The 18,148-nt window shown below is 41.9% G+C and overlaps 1 long non-coding RNA gene across 1 annotated transcript in view; it reads left to right on the top strand.

The window, feature by feature from the left end:
- The window catches only part of LOC310634413, a 486,982-nt gene that overhangs the window by 434,173 nt on the left and 34,661 nt on the right, over nucleotides 1–18,148 (top strand). The window lies entirely within an intron of this gene.

The raw sequence follows: 18,148 nt of genomic DNA, 5'->3' as shown, positions 1-18,148 counted from the left end.
TTTAATTTTGGATTTGCATATGCTGCTTACTGGACAATCTTTGGAAGGCAGAGACCAAAGGCTTTTTCTCTGCATGGGCTGTCCAAACTGATGTGTGAGTGACACGCTTTTGGGGGTGGGGGGGCCGATCATGGTAAACAGCTTGCATGGGAGTTTCAGCAAGGGGTTCACGCTTATTCTGCATCCCTTCACTGGATGAAAAGAGATTTGGTGGAGGGTGGGAAGCCAGGGAATGCCTGGACAGAATTGCTGTTTGGGCTTGCACTTTCTTTTCCCAAGGAGCAAGGCTGCCGTTTTCTGCCAGTGCTCTGAAACCCATCTGTGCTATTTTATAAATGAGGAGACCAAAAAAAAAAAATCTGATTAGAGTGCAAGCAAGAGCAGAGGCGATCAGGGCTCTAAGGAGCTGAGGAAAGGGGTCTGGGACATCTTTTATTTGGGGCAGGGGAAAGAAAGGGAGTTTACCCACTGATGCAAATTCCTAGCTGGCCTGCCTTGTTTTCAGCGCCACTCTGGCTACCCGCCATCCACCTGCCAAGTCGCGGAGGACAAAAGAAACTACTGAGGTCTCCAAAGAAGCAGATGGTGGCAGGCCGAAGGCCGGTCGACCAAGTGGGGGGGGGCGGGTTGGGCCCCGTTTACCTTTCGAGCCACAGGAACCGGCCTGCTCTTCCAACAGGGGCGCGTCTCGGCTAGGGCCTTCCAGGATCCGGGCTGGGCGCCTCTGCTTGCTGCTCCGGCTCCTCTGCCGGGCTTGTTTCACGTGCGAGCTACTTTGCCAGGCGCTGCTGAGAGCGAGCAGAGGCGGTCGGCCTGGATCCTGCAAGGGCCGGCCGAAATGCGCCCCCAGTAGCACCAAGCAAAGTAGCTCGCACGAGAAACAAGCCCAGCAGAGGAGCCCATGTGTGAAAGAAGCCTGGCAGAGGAGCCGGAGCGGCTCCACTGCTGGGGGCGCATCTTGGCTGGACCTTGCAGGATCCGGGCCAGGCACCTCTGCTCGCCCTCAGCAGCTCCCGGCAAAGTAGCTCGCACGCGAAACAAGCCGGGCAGAGGAGCCAGAGCAGCGAGCAGAGGCGCCCGGCCCGGATCCTGCAAGGCCCGGCCGAGACGCGCCCCCAGCAGCGGAGCTGCTCCGGCTCCTCTGCCTGGCTTGTTTCGCGTGTGAGCTACTTTGCTGGGCGCTGCTGAGGACGAGCAGAGGTGCCCGGCCCGGATCCTGGAAGGCCCCGGCCAAGACGCGCCCCCAGCAGCGTCAGGCAAAGTAGCTCGCACACGAAACAGGCCCGGCAGAGGAGCCTGTGCATGAAAGAAGCTCGGCAGAGGAGCTGGAGCGGCTCCGCTGCTGGGGGCGCATCTCGGCCAGGCCTTGCAGGATACGGGCCGGGCGCCTCTGCTTGCCGCTCCGGCTCCTCTGCCGGGCTTCTTTCACGTGTGAGCTACTTTGCCAGCCGCTGCTGAGGGCGAGCAGAGGCACCCGGCCCGGATCCTGCAAGGCCCCGGCCGAGACGCGCCCCCAGCAGCGTAGCCACTCCGGCTCCTCTGCCAGGCTTCTTTCGCGTGCGAGCTTCTTTGCCTGAGGCTGCTGGGGGCGCGTCTCGGCCGGGGCCTTGCAGGATCCAGGCCGGGCGTCTTTGCTCGTCGCTCCGGCTCCTCTGCCGGGCTTGTTTCGCGTGCGAGCTACTTTGCCGGCCGCTGCTGAGGGAAGATCTCTGGAGAGGAGCATAAGGTGGCAGGGACGCTGCATGAGGGAAGGCTGCTCCCACAAGCCAGCATCCTTTCCACGCATGAGTGGAAATGGGGATTCCCTTTCAAGAAGGGCCAGCCTCCCTCATGCAGGACTGGGAAGTGCTGCTCCCTGCCTCCTCTTGCTCTCCAGAGATCTGTCAAGGCAGAAGAAGGAACACTCTCTCTCTCTCTCTCTCTCTCTCTGTCTCTGTCTCTCTCTCTCTCTCTCTCTCTCTCTCTCTCCCTCCCTCCCTCCCTCCCTCCCTCCCTCCCTCTCTCTCTCTCTCTCTCTCTCTCTTTTTCTCTCTCTCTCTCTCTCTCCATCTGAGCTAACAAACTACCAATCATGCCTGGGCTTGGGAAGAAGGCCCTTTCCATCCTCTGCACATGCTTGGCTGCAGATGTTTGGGGAGGTGAAGAGCTTGTGGGGCAATGTGCTGGCCACGCCCACTTGGTCACGCCCACCTGGCCACGCCCACCCGGCCCCCTGAGGGCAACCATAAGGCTGATGTGGCCCTCAGTGAAATTGAGTTTGACACCCCTGACTTAAAGCCACCAAACCAAACTCTGACCTTAAATGAGGAAATGACAATCCAAAAGCAAACAGAAGAAGTGGAAACTAACACTAAAATAGGAGACTTCAAAGAACAACAAATGCAATCTACAGAGAACCTTGAAGTCCAAATTTCAATGTCAACTACAAAACTTACAACTCAACAAGCAATAGCACCCGAAGAAAGCAACATTAAGACTGAAGACATTAAAGGCCTTCAAATATACTACATTGAGGACTCAGCTAATAAAATGACAAATATAACACCAGCTACTACTTTCTACATAACCCAGATGGAATTGGAAGAAGAAAAAGACCTGACTGATCTAATGACAACTATATTACATCAATCATCAAAAACTGAACTATTAAAGCAAAACTTCAATGGTTACAAAGGGGACATCTTCTTTGCAAAACTGATATTTGGATGCTCTCCCTGGATCTAAATAAGGGCTATAGGAAGAAACAGAGATACATTTGAGAATTTAAAAATGCCAAAAGGGAAGCCTGATTGGCACAAAAGGAAGGCAAGAGTTAGATTTTAAAAAATTGAACTTGTTTCCTTTTGTGGGAATCCTAAGGATAGAGTTTAAAAATATCTTTTAATGGACTAAGGGGAATCTCTAAAAATATAACTGATTTTACATTTAGGTTTTAGATCTGTAAGGGAAAACAGAATTAAACTTCTAGAATATAATTCTGAACTATATTATAGAATTTGGAATGATATAACAAAAGATAGTATTTTAACAATTGTTCTACAGTTAAGACAACATATAGAATATATTAGTTGTAATGATATAGACAGAAACTCATTTTGTATTTAATTTTTAAAAGAAAGTTGGTTATTAGATATAGAATTTGGAAAGATATAATATAAGATATTTTGCTATAAGTGGTGATTGTTAAGATAATAAATAGACAATATTGGTAAATAATAGGAATGTTTTGAAATGAACAATGTAAGTTTTGCAGACAGGATAATTACTCTTTATTGAAATAGGGAAATGTGGGTTACCCAAAAAGTAAGCTTTCTTCCATTTATTATAGGCTACTTTAGATTTTTTTATTGCAATTAGCTAAAACCTAAAAACAGGATATTGATATGTACTAGTGAAAATATATTGAAAATTCTTTTAATTGACTAGGTCACAATTAGAAGTGTATTATTTGATTAATTTGACTATGTTATAACTAAGGAAAGCGGAGAGGGAATCTTGGTTGATGTAACCTGAGCTATGTACAAATAACTTGTTATTTGATATTGTTTACTTTTGATTACCCAACCACCATATTGCTTCACAAATATTTGAATGTAAATAGTATAAAATTAATAAAACTTATAATAAAAAAAAGAATTTTTTACTCGAGAAGCCCAAACCATTTTGCTCTTTTTCAGTGTTTAAAAATCTCTTTTATTTTCTATGCTATCTCTTCCCTCCCTCCCCGCGGCTTCTCCCAGTAAAGTAAGTGGTTAATTTTATTCCATTTAACTTTGAGAATAATATTTGTTTGTTGTTTTTTTTAAAAAAAAATCACTTTGTAACTTACTGATTATTTTGGGAAGTTCAGATAAATCTGGAAAAAGGGGGAAATGAAAGAATATCACTGTCTTTCCTATTTAGAGCTTCTTGTTAATAAAATCAGTAATATATAGTGAAGAGAGGAGAAATCCTTCTCCAAACATTATCAGTGTTCACAAAATTGAATGAAGGATGAAGGAGACTCTATTGTAGGTACCACCAACTTTAATACCAAGGAAAGTAGGATGAAAATTATATCACCATTAGCACAACATTTAAGCATTGTAATGTGTTGTCAGGAGACCTCTACCAAAGGCTGTTTGTATCCAAGTATCATAATGATAAATATTTCTTTACTTAAGTGAATTTGCTAGGTATTTGCAACTATAGATTTCTTCTCTTTGAAAATATATTTTATTTCCTGTGCTATGTTTTCCCCTTTTTCTCCCAGTGAAGTAAGTGGTCATTTTATTCTATGTATATTTGAGAATAGATTAATAACTTTTGTTTTAAAAAATCACTTTGTAACTTACCATCGGGTTTGGGAAGCTCAGACTCATCTGGAAAAGGAGGAAAATGAAAGAATATGGCTGTTGTTCCTATTTAGAGCTTCTTGTTATATACTTAAATTAATAAGATCAGTAATATTATTCTTGTATCTCTTGTATTTGATGGTTTATTTGGTCCTTGAAATTAAGAAAAGGAAAAATGAAAGAAAATTGTTGAGTAAAAAGTGAAGAATCTTTTACCCAGTCCGCCAATAAATGTCTTTTCATGTTTCACTGTTAGACTCTATGTGTGAGTCTGTCTATCTTCTGTCTGTCTGCTTGTCTGTCTGTCTATCCATCCATCATCTATCTATCTATCTATCTATCTATCTATCTATCTATCTATCTATCTATCTATCTACCTACCTACCTACCTACCTACCTATCTATCTATCTATCTATCTATCTATCTATCTATCTATCTATCTATCTATCTATCTTTCTTAATAAGATCAGTAATATTATTCTTCTATTGAAGAGAGGAAAAATCCTTCTACCCTTGAGACTCCAAAGATTATCAGTGTTCACAAAACTGAATGAATCATGTAAGAGACTATTGTAGCTGCCAAGTAAGATGAAAACTATATCACCATTAGCACAACATTTAAGCATTGTAATGCGTTGTCAGAAAATTTCTACCAATGGCTTAGTGTCTATCCTGGTGGCTTTGGACCATGAGGTTTTAGGACCACATAAAAATGTTCATTCTTGTAAAAAAAAAGGATATGTCTGATTTTGTTGACTCATATTGACTAACTGATTTTGCTCAACTGCAGCTCCTTCAACCCTCAATGCCATTGATTCTAATCTGTTGGAGCTCAGGGGGTTCAAACTGAATACAGTCTGAGGCTACCATTTCCCTTTGTCTGAGATCAACATGGAGACAGTCATGAAGCCAAAGGTCTTTTAAAAGTGGCATCTAAAAACAGGAATCCTGATCACTCCCCCGCTCCTCCCAGATAGAATGAGTGTGTTCACACCTCTCCTCCCTCCCCGTCAGTTTTAAGTGTAAAAAGCTGTAATAGTTTACGCAGAAGATACTAAGTTTCTTCTTGTATTTTCCCATTTAATGGGCTATCTCTTCTATTTGATGGTTCATTTGGTCCTTGAAATTAAGAAAAGGAAAAAATGAAAGAAAACATTGTTTACTGTTGAGTAAAAAGTGAAGAATCTTTTACCCAGTCCACCAATAAATATCTTTTCATGTTTCTCTGCTAGACTCTGTGTGTAAGTCTGTCTATCTACTGTCTGTCTGTCTGTCCATCCGTCCATCTTTCTGTCTGTCTAATAAAATATATATTTTTAAAATGAGCCCTAAAACTGATTCATAATAGATATTTCTATAGTATTGTGATTCCTTACATACTCTCAGGAAATGAAGGTAAATACTCAGTATCTACTTGCAATTATAGTCTTTTTATCTTTGAAAATCTCTTTTATTTCCTGTGCTACGGTTTCCCCACTTTTCTCCCAGTGAAGTAAGTGATTGTGCTGTTCCGCTCCACGTGCGCACGCACTCTCTGCAAAGAGTCAAAAGTTTTCTTTCAAATGCCCAGCAATTCAAAGGTATTTACATATGATGAGCAGGTCTGGTTGCTAGACTCAGCCAAACTGGTAAGAAACAGGAGGTCTTGACAAGGCTCAGTCCACAAAATGCAATTCACAGTCACAAATCAGTCCAAAGTCCAAACACAAGGTCAAAACAAGACACACGAAACACAAGCATGGGTCAAGGAACTAGACATATTGTTCCAGAAATGCCCATCACTTTGGGTAGGACTAAATAGGCAACACCAGTACGGCCCCTCACAATGGTCAAAACTGGCTACTCATGAGTAACCTGGCCTGCACATCCCTGGATCGGGAGGAGGTGTGGACTCTACCTCCTTATCCACACTGACAGCCAGCAGCTGGTTCTGTTCCCTGACTGGATCCTCCAGGCTAACCTGCTGCGGCTGCCTCAGCTTGGTCTCAGCCTGTCGCCTGTCCGATCATCCCAACTGAGGTTGCTCTGTTGAGCTTGGGGCCTCTGTTCCCCAATCCATACCTCTCTGTGCCTCCATGCTGTCTTCCCACAAGATGCCAGGACCCGGCTCATCCTCCACCACCTCCTCTGAACAATGGTCCCGAGAGGGATCCAGAGGAGGATCCATGACAGTGGCTCATTTTAAACCAAGTACCTTTGAGAATAGATTAATAACTTTCTTTTTTTTAAAAAAAATCACTTTGCAACTTACCAATTATTTTGGGAAGTTCAGATTTATCTGTAGAATGAGGAAAGCAAAAGGATATGGCTGACATTCCTATTTAGAGCTTCTTGTTATACTGTTAAATTAAGAAAATCAGTAACTTTTTTCTTATATTGAAGAGAGGAGAAATCCTTCTCCCCTTGAGGCAACAAATATTATCAGTGTTCAGAAAACTGAATGGTGAAAGAGACTCTGTCATAGCTGCCACCAACTTTAATTCCAAGGGAAGTTGGATGAACTAACCAGGAGCATTCAGAACTTGCTGATCTGCAGCTACTCCACTCCTCTCTCCCCCATTGAAATCCAGAGGGTTCAAGTTCCATACAATCCGATGCTTACCATTTGGCTTTGTCTGAGATCAACATGGAGGTAGCCAGGGAGCAAAGGCTTCTTAAATAGTGGTACCTGAAAACAGAATCCTGACCTCCTAATGGAAGGATTGTGTTCTGGGAGTGGGAGAGATGTGGGGTTTTGAATGGGGATCCTATTTCTGTAGATCCCCTCCCTCAAAAAAATTTATACAAGGAAGCTACAGTGCCTCATGAGGAAAATACTTACTTTTTCCCTCTACTGAGGGAATGGGGAGTGGGGTAATTCTTCCATTTGATGTTTTATTTTTTTCTCAAATGAAAAAAAGGAAAAGAAAACAAAAGAAAACATTGTTAATTATTGTGTAAATAGTTATTATTATGTATTTTGCTTTTCTTCACTGTATTTTTTTATACCTGAAGCAGGCAGTAATACCTCTTCCAGAATTTTCTTGAATGAGATTAGCAAGAGTCGTAGGAAGGAAAATTCAGTATTTTTGCTGTCATCAAAAAATTCCTTGTTGTCCCAATTTTTTAGAGGATGCTATTTTTCAATTAATGTGTTGGCTTGTTCATTGATATAATGTTGCAACCCCTTACACCTACATCTAGAGAGAATGTGATGTTGTCTGTCAGTTTGTATCTCATGAGTTTTATTAATTTAGACACTAAAATCAGCAGCGAAGGCCTGAGGCATGTGAGGTACAATGGGATCTAGCCAGCCTTGAATACCAAGAGTATTTTTCATGCAGCTATGCAGAGACTGGCAACATAATATGTTATGAGGGGACAGCAGTTGACTGGAATGTATATCTGTGCTGTAGGACAGTCAGAGTAAGGCAGATGTCTCTGGCAGACAGCAGCAAAAGATTTCATTAGTGGTACAAACTCGGCCAACATATTAGTGGCACTTCATTTAAGGGAGAGGATCATATTCTGTCCATGTAATGGGGGTGGAATTCAAATATGTGAACAACCAGATCTCTGTGTGGATGCCACTTCCAGAAGTCCATTCTGGTCCTGGGCAACAAAAAAGTAGCTACCGGTTCTGCCGAACTGGTGCGAATCCCACCACGGGAAAAGAGGCGTTGCTAATATTAATCTGGGATCGATGAAACCTGAACTATGCTTTCCTTTAAGAGTGCAGCCTTTTTAAATGCTTCAAACACTCATAAATCACAATATCTTTAATACTGGAGACCTCAGTGTGGATTCTTATATTAGGAACATTCAGAGGGAGCACTTGTGCGACTGTGGACGATATGAGCTGTCGAAGGGCCCAAGTCGTTGAAGTCATTCTTCCAACAATTGTATCTGTGTCAGAGTGTTGCAGTTCCCTCCCTCTACTTTCCTCCTATCAGGAAGGACAGATTTCACACTGAGAAACATCACTTTGCAGCAAGTGATACTTACCAAAGATTTTGAGAATTGTAGATTCAACTAGTTTATTAAAGTCAGAAAAGTCAGGGAATAACATTCTTATTTAGAGTTTCTAAAGTTATGTTCCTTAACTAAGCAAATCTGTGACATTATTCTTATATTGAAGAGACATCTGCTTCTGACTTTCAGACTACAAATAACAGCATCAATTGAAGTTGAGCACCTTCTGATGCACTACACTGGCCTATCTCTGAGGTAAACATTGAGACATTGAGACAGAGCCAATGGCTTTCCAAGAAACAGACTTCTGACCGTGAATAGAATGACTGTGTAAAGGAATGGAAGAGATGGGTGTGTGTGTGTTTACTATGAGGGCCCCTTTCTCCAGCTCCCTTAGCATTTTACAAAAGGAAAGCGTAATACTTCATTTGGAAGATACTCACGTGTCCCAGGTTGTTTTATCCTATTTGATGAATCATTTTGTCCTTGAAAAGAAGAAAAGGTAAAAACCAATATCATTACTTATTGTTGAACAAATTGTTAACACATTTTAAGGGCTTTTTTTTCTCATAGAACGCTCAGAACGGAGTTCCGGCACCTTTTTTGGATGGAACCTTGTAGGGTAGGCAAGGTGGTTTGTATGACATGTGTGAATTCCGGCACCTTTTTCTTTTACAAAAAAAGCACTGCATTTTACTACCGAAGCCCAATGCATTTTGCTGTTCCTCACTGTACTTTTTTATACCCAAAGAAGGTGATTATACCTCCCCCAGGATTCCCTTGAACGAAGAAGTAGAGGGTTGCTTTCAGATAAAGAAAGGAAAATTCACTATTTTGTCTTTCATCACAAAATTCCCCATTACCCGAAGTTTTCAGAGGATGCCATTTTGCAATAAGATCTTTTCTTGTGTTTATACGTTCATATAAGTAAAGGTATAACGTGACATTGTCAGTCTAAGTTTCTATCTCACAATAATTCTTAATTTAAATTTATTATTTTGGGCTAGTTGCAATGACACATTCAAACATATTTATATAGGTTATATTTAAATAAACCCTGGTTCCCAAAGAATATGAAAAAATGCAGAAAATTCAGATAACTTGGCATAACAGCAGAAACATTACAATGGAATCAAATACTGTGCCCATTAAAAAGCTTAGCTGACATAAAAATAAGCCACAGAAGATATCAAATGATTTGATGGAGATCCACAGTCATCCTCAGTCAATTTGGGGGATAGGAGCAGTACCTTAAGTTGCCCAATGTTTCTACAGTAGGAGGGAAAATGTGTGGCTCTCATAGGTTATTGTGCTCCATTTCTCAGAAATTCCATCCATCAAGATCAGAGGTGATGGATCGTGGAAGTGAGAGATCAGCCTTATGTAGAGGACCCCTCATTCCCCACCTGGTCCAAAGAACTTCCTTTCCTCCCATCACTGGCAGAGTGTATGTGAACACAGCTTTCTTACCTGAAGAGATTAAGGCAAAGACAGTCCCTGCCAGCACGAAGAGGATCCAGACCTTCATGATCATTGAGTTTTGGACTCAAGTGGTAGCTAAATAGAAGAAATTAAATTAATTAGATGTTCAATATACTGAGATAAAACCCAAAATGCCACAGAGCCCTACTTTTTGAGTCCCCTTTTATAATGGTATGAGGCACCAATGAAAATCCTTGGGAGGACCAGAGTGATAGACTTATAAACAGACTAGGAAGCACATGATCACTTTCCTAAAAAAATGTGCACAAAAAGAAACAGGACAATGTGTCACATTGGATATATTTTCAAAAGAAGATAAAGTTAGATTGATTGTTGGATGTCCAAGGGCCTATTGTTTTGCAATCTTCTCCCTCTGTAAGTATATTCATTGGTAATGTACTTGAAAACCCACCTAAAAAACTTCAATTGTTGGAAAGGATCCATTGAATCCACTAACAGCAGGAGAGAAAGGAATGTCTTGTTATTTCTACAGCTACCAGGATACATTTAGTCATTAGTCTTTAGAACCCTGAGAAGCCAAGAAAAAAAAAGCCACAAAATTGTACCGATCATATGTAGAATGTGGAATAAAATGAATCTACGCATGCCAACGTTTTATAAAGATCCCAAAATAAAGGGAGGCATTACTTTGCAACTGATAAGGATGAAAGATAACCAGGAGAGAGTTATGAGTGTCATTCAATGTGTTAGAAAAAAAGTCTTTGAAATGACATATGAGGGCTCGACACATCCATGAATCTGCTGCATTTCACGAAAGACATAAATTCTATAGGTTTTTGGATCATGGACAGAACATTTAGAAAGCTATAATTCCACAATTAGATCAGGATCTAAACTGTACAGTACATAACGTAACATAATATACACACATTAGAAAATTAAATAAAAAGCAGGTATTACCTTCTCCTATCATAGTGATTTATCTGGAGACACCGTGCTATTCTTTTCAAAGTAGAATTAGGACTCACCTGATTTCCCTAGAAAACAACTGATAGATTAGGAAAGCAAGTCCACTGATTTCTTGATTGTTGATCACAGTGGCGTAGCGTGGGTTGTCAGCACCCGGGGCAAGGCAAGTAATTTGCGCCCCCTAACCCGTGGATTTTAGCACTCGAGTCTCTTCCACTAGATTAGTTAAAGAAACCCTGACCCCCTAAGCCAGGGGTGTCAAACTCAAATTTCATTGAGGGCCGCATCAGCATTGCGGTTGCCCTCAGGAGGCCGGGTGGGTATGGCCAGGGTGGGCATGGCCTACTGCTTGGGTGTGGCTAGAGTGGGTGTGGCCTACTGGGTGGGTGTGGCCAGCTCTACATCATTGGCATCAAGGGTGCCTATGGGGGCCTGGGCAGGAATGGGACAGATCTGAGGGTCTCTGGCAGAAGGAGGGTCTCTGGGCCAGGGCCAAGGCAGTGGGGGCCGTTCCCTCACTGTTTCCAGGATGGCTTCACGGGCCGCATGAAACCACTTTGTGGGCCGGATCTGGCCCCCGGGCCTTGTGTTTGACATGTCTGCCCTAAGCACATGTATTGTTTGTTATGAAAATACTGATGTAATTAAAGTAAAATGCATCTAATGCGCCCCCCCAGATGTTGCGCCCGGTGCGGCCGGCCCTCCCTGCACCCCCCACGCTACGCCACTGGTTGATCAATAATCTTATTCAATTCCATCGTGGTTTTCATGTGGGATATTCAATTTATGGGTAAGGAAAAGAATAATCCTCAGTATCATTGCTCCTGGATAATTCTGTACAGGACAACCTTGCTCATTTATTCTTATTATCATATTTGAATTTATTAGATGATTGCTTTTGTCCTTGCCCTTTATCTGGGAGTGCAACTCAAGTTTGATTTGAACTCCACGCTTATAGTTGTCTTTGGGTTCTCTGATTTCTTTTCAGTTCAGTTACCAAGTATTTTATTTATGTCACATGCAGTAATTGGATGCTCCACAGAACCATTTTCTTCCACACTTTGGTTTATGAAACAGGCTTGAAAATGAAACATTTCTTAATTGATACCTATATGAAATTGTATTTTACGCGAATGGTATGCAAGGCAATAAAATAATCAGCTGACTATTATTTCAAATTAGCTTTTAAAGCAATGAAATAAGAATTAATCAATAAACTTTGGGGAAATTAATACAATCAGTTCAATGGGAGACACAGAGATGCTGCAGTCAAGGAAGGGTGGGTAAGCAAGGCATTTTGAGAAAAAGTTTGCCCTAATGCAACATATGCTGAAAGGATCAAGAAGTACAGGACATGACCATCTAGAACTCTGGAAAAATTCATTATTCAATGTTTCAAGAGTTATTGTTTCTTTTAAAATAAGTTCTTTCTTTTCACATTAGAAAAGTACAAGAGGGTCATTGTGTATAAATATATATTAATAAATCCTTCTGCACCTTTGACAACCAGGAAGATACAATACCATGAATCTTATTTGGTTACTCCTTCTGTGGCTCTTTGTCTGTACACAATGCCATATCTGGAGTTTGCAGGTGTTCCTTGCAGCCTTTAGAGAGGTGAGCTCAGCTGAGCTGGGAATGCTTGTGCAACCTCATTTTTGTGTTATGGTCAAAGTTTGAATTATGGAAACATGTTACTTGCTGGACCAAGCCTTTTGTTTCAATTGCAGATGGCCTTTATCTAATGTGTAAAATCTTCTTGGGCATAAGGTTTGGTCTGCCCACCTCCGGCGAGAATCGTCTGTATTGACAAATAGCAATAGCAATAGCATCTAGACTTATATACTGACCCATAATACTTTACGGTGGTTTACAATGTAGAAGCATTATTTGGATATTGCCCCCCAACAATCTGGCTCCTCATTTTACCATCCTCATAAGAATTAAAGGCTGAGTCAACCCTGAGCTCTGTCAGGATCGAACTCCAAGCTGTGGGCAGAGCTTGCCTGCAATACTGCACTTCAACCCCTGTGCCACCAAGGCTCCTATTACCAAATAAATATTACCAAAATGGGTTAAAATGCAAGAGGGAAAGTTAGACTGCAAGCAAGAAATAAATTTTACCATGAGGAATGAAAAAGTTGGTTATTTAAGAGCTGAAATTGTTTCTAATTCTGCCTCAGATCCTGATTCTTTAACCTTCAGCTCTTGGTGAGATGAAAAAATGTGAAAGAAAATATTTAAGGGTAGATGGAACATGTACCTCAAAGTTATCAATAAAATATATTAAGGCAGACATGTCAAACACAAGGCCCAGGGGCTGGATCTGGCCCGCGAAGTGGTTTCATGTGGCCCGCGAAGCCATCCTGGAAACAGTGAGGGAACGGCCCCCACTGCCTTGGCCCTGGCCCAGAGACCCTCCTTCTGCCAGAGACCCTCAGATCTGTCCCACTCCTGCCCAGGCCCCCATAGGCACCCTTGATGCGAACGATGTAGAGCTGGCCACGCCCACCCAGTAGGCCATACGCACTCTAGCCACGCCCACCCAGTAGGCCACACCCACCCTGGCCATACCCACCCGGCCCCTTGAGGGCAATCACAATGCTGATGCGGCCCTCAATGAAATTGAGTTTGACACCCCTGTATTAAGGGCATATTGGAAGGAAAAAGAAAGAATCCTTGGGAAGAGATTACAGTAGGATGACAAAACAATAATGAATGAATGAAATCATGTATTTTAAAGCTCATATTTGAGATTATCTGGGAATATACATAATAGAAGGAAACCCCAATTTTAACAGAAGGGGATTGTCCTTATTGTCTGGCCTGTTTCTTCTAAATGACATTCTGATGCTTAGGTAAAGAGCAGCAAATCCAATAAAAGAAACATTGTAAAAGTGAGCCTTAAAACAAATCATTAATAGATGGTTCCAGAGTATTGTGATTCCCTTACTATCCTCAGAGAATGTAGATATCATACTGAATACCAGTACAAAGAATATATTTGTAGTATTTTTTTCCTCCTCAGGTGAACTTGGAATATATTTGTAATTACAGACATTTTCTCTTTTAAAATGTCCTAACTTTCTTTTTAAAAAATGACTTCATAACCAAAGATACTTACCAAGTGTTTCCTCAAATACAGAACGAACTGGTTCACCGGAATAAAGAAGAAAATAAAATTATATGGCTGCTATTCTTTTTTAGAGCTTCCTGATATAATCCAAAATTAAGAAAATCAGTAACATTACTCTTATTTTTTAGAGAGCAGAAATCCTTCTCCCCTTGAGACTACAAATATAAACAGTGATCACAAAACTGAATGAATGATAAAAGAAACTCTATTCCAGCTGCCACCAACTTTAAGACCACAGGATGAAAATTCTATCACAATTAGCACAACATTTTAGCCTGGCAACTTGTCGGTTGTCAGAGGACCTCCAACAATGGCTTAGTGTTTTTCTGTATCTCTCATCCTTGTACAGTAAGGACTATCTCACTGTGTTCTTGTATAATGAGGAGTCTTTTTCAGGGTTGCACAAAAAAGGTTATTCTTTCAAAAATACACACATCTGATTTTATCTTACTATATTAACTAATTGTAGCATCCAGAACTTGCTGAACTGAAGCTCCTACTCCCCTCACTCCCATTAGCTCTATTCTCTTGGACTTCAGAGGGTTGAAGGTGAACACAGACTGAGGCCTGCGGTTGACTTTGTCTGAGATCAACATCAAAATAGTCAGAGTTCAAAAGCTTTTTAAGGAAGGACACCTGAAAATTAGAATTTTGAAACCCAAATGGAAAGGGTTTGTGCAGGGAATGGAATAGACAGGTTACTTTGAGGCCCCTCTTTCTCCAGATCTTCCTTGTATTTTATAGAAAGAAGCAGAAGTTACTCAGATTCCCACTCTATTATTATTTCATTTGATGATTCGTTTTGTTCTTGAAAGGAAGAAAAGAAAAAAGAAAAGAAAAGATTGCTTATTGTTGAGTAAATAGTTACGGATATTTTATTAGAGAAGCCGAATGGTCTCCTTCTTTGTACATTTCAGTGAATGAGGAAAAAGAGGGTGACTTTCAGGTAAAGCGAGCATTTTTTTAATAATGGTATAAAGCACCAGTGAAAATCTTTGGAAGGGCCAGAGTGGTGATAGACATATAAACATTAGTAAGCATATGACTACTTTCCTAAATAAACATGTGTGCAGAATGAAATAGATACGTTATATAGTATGTATTTCCAAAAGAAGATAGAGTTGACTGTTAGGTGTCCAAATGCCTATTGTTTGACTATCTTCTCCCTTCAACAGATGTATTCATTGGTAATCTGGTAGAAAACTCAACTAGGAAACTTCAATTATTGGAAGGATCCAATGAATGATGCCCCACGAAATGATCTGTTGTATATGGGAAATGGAAGAAATGTGGGATTCCTACGAGTCCCTTCTTCCTCCAGTCCTCCTAGTATTTTATAGGAAGAAGGTGTAAAACCTCATGATATAAGTTTAGATAGGATAATCATTTTCTTTGAGCATCTCTATCTATTTCCTGAAAGAAAGAGAACAAAACCAAAAAACAAACTGACTAATCTTTCTTACAGAGTAAATACTTAAAGTATTTTACTACCGAAATTCAACGTGTTTCCTGTTCCTCAGTGCTCTTTTTTGTACCTGGAGGAAACAATTTTATATTTCTCCTCAGGAGTCCCCTGAATCAAGAAAGGAAGGAAGGAATATTGACACTGTGCTTTGATTTTCTTCAGATTAGTTTTAGGACAGGATTCTGTGATGCACAAGTACAAGGAGCAATGGGCTAATGCCTCCTTAAGTAACACCAGCTGCCTGCAATTAGTGCAGGTTCGAGTCCCACCAGGCTCAAGGTTGACTCAGCCTTCCATCCTTCTGAGGTAGGTAAAATGAGGACCCAGATTGTTGGGGGCAATTAAGCTGACTTTGTAATAATGCCGCTGGGGGGGGGGGCTGAAAGCCCTAATAATCAGGCATATACATAGAATGAAGGCTATTGCTAAGCACATTGATTTGTGCTTTAAATTGTAAGCCGCCCTGAGTCTTCGGAGAAGGGCAGGATATAAATGGGATTTTTTTAAAAAAAAATCAGTCATGATTTTCATGTGGGATATTCATCTGGTGGGCAAGGAAAAATAACAGTCAGTATCAGGGCTACAGGATTTCTGTACTGGACACACTTGTTCATTTATTCTTGTTATCACCTTTGAATTCATTAGGTGATTGCTTTTGTCTCTCTGTTATATCTGCGAGCACAGCTCAAGTTTGATTTGAGGTCCACATTTATTGTTGTTTTGGGGTTCTTTGATTTCTTTTCAGTTCAATTATCAAGTATTTTATTTATCTAATGTAACTGGAAAATGTTACGAACTAGGACCCTCCACAGAACTATTTCTCTTGAGGTCTTTTTTTTCTTCCTGGTGATTGATTAGAGATTGATGAAACTTGTAAATGCTAAAATCATGCTGGAGAAAACAATTCCAAAAACTAAAGTAAGATAATTATGCTTAATGATGTGACAGCCTTATGACTGTTGAGTTTCTTTTTCTTTTCAAAGATTTTCAGATTTAGCATTGTAGGTCTGCTTTTAACGGCATACAGACATACATATATTTTTTTTAAAAACTAACTCTTCAAAATATTGAGAAACAGATACCATTTTTTTTCAAAAAGTGAAAGCTTAAGAAGAATGTCCTTGGGTGAGGGCACCATTGGAACTTTAAGCTGCCCAGAGGACCAGTCCCTGGGCAACAGAGGAGCAGGACACAAAGACACTGAGCACCAGCCGCGAAGACCAGCAGAAATAGCCAAGGTCAGAAAGCTGGAAGAATTCAACCAGCCAGAAGGGTGGTCCTCGTACCTGTCCAGGGTCAAGAACTACCTGTGAGCGAACCAGGTTGCCGAGGATGGACTGAAGGCTGCCACGCTCCTCTGTGTGTGCAGCCCAGCAACGTTTGACATAGAAGAGGAGACCACTTTCAACCCAAGCTGTCGGTAATCGCTTGGCACTATGCATTTGAGCAAAGAGTTCAGCAACTAGGTAAAACCGCATCCGAGTTCATTGCGGCCTTGAGGCAGGCCGCACGCCTGTGCCAGTTCTCTGACATCGAGGAGAGGCTACGAGACCAGCTTGTCTGTGGTCTCCGCAATCGAGAGCTACAGCAAAAGCTCTTTGCCAAAGACTCTGTCGTTCTCAGACGTGCTGAAGGAAGTCATGGTGGAGAAAGCCGCCGGTGGGGCCGTATGAACCATGTGGCCTGCCAAAACTGCACAACGTGAAGAAGCCGTCCACCAAGAGAACGCCGAACACACAGAAGACCCCGAAGACGACACAAGTCGACAAGCTACAAAGACACAACGACCAACAGCATCGCAGCAACAAGAAACATGGGGCCATTTACAAGGAAGATCCCTTCCTTAGGTGCCCAGGGTATGGTGGCCACCACCAACGCTTGGACTGTAGGTTCTGGACAGCCACGTGTTGGGCTTGCAGAAAGATTGGCCACATTGCATCAGTCTGCAGAGGTTGCCAGAGGGACCGGCCATCGAATTGCCAGTTGGAACGTCCAACCAGGAGAGGTACAGGGGCCCCAGGACAGTGTAGCGTGGGGTTTTGCTCCAGCCGCAGAAGCATTTGCTGCATCGGGGCTTGCCACCCGATTAAGCCAAAGGATAGACTTCAGATGGAGCTGCAAGGGGTCCCCTGCAAGATGGAGCTGGACACGGGCTCCGCCGTTTCTATTATTTCCCTTGAAACATTTAATTTCATTTGTAATCGCAGTAAGAGATGGGCCAATCTGAGGCCTTCTGATATTGTACTAACTGATTTCCAGAATGCCAGTGTCACAGTCAAGGGTGAGGCCACACTAGCCATTAAATTTAAGGGTTTTCTGGGCACCTGGACATTGTCATAGTAGGGGGTCAGCAAACAACCCTGATTGGGCTTGATTGGTTTGATGCACTAGGCATCCAAGTAACCGGGATCAATTAGACTCAACTCACGAGTCTAGTGACAGTATGCGAGGAATTCGCAGATGTGTATGATTCAGCTCTGGGGACATACACGGGCCCGCCAATAGAATTCAAACTAGATCCTAATGTAGTGCCAGTCAGGATTAAACCTCGTAGGGTACCTTTTGCTCTTAAACACAAGATAGACACTGAACTAGATAAACTTGTTGAACAGGGTGTACTGCAGCCAGTAGATGGGGGTGAGTGGGAGACCCCAATTATAATGCCACTAAAAGCCAACGGGGAGGTCAGAATCTGTGCTGATTATAAATGCACAATTAACCGTGCACTCAAACAGCACGGTTACCCAGTGCCAGTAATAAGCCACATCCTGGCATCCTTGCAGGGTGACACCATTTGTGTAAAATTAGATTTGGCTCAGGCCTACCAGCAGCTCCCTGTTGATGAGGCC

This window comes from Vipera ursinii (genome assembly GCF_947247035.1).
Source record: "Vipera ursinii genome assembly, chromosome: 2".
NCBI classification, from domain to species: domain Eukaryota; kingdom Metazoa; phylum Chordata; class Lepidosauria; order Squamata; family Viperidae; genus Vipera; species Vipera ursinii.
This window is presented reverse-complemented; position numbering and strand designations above follow the sequence as displayed.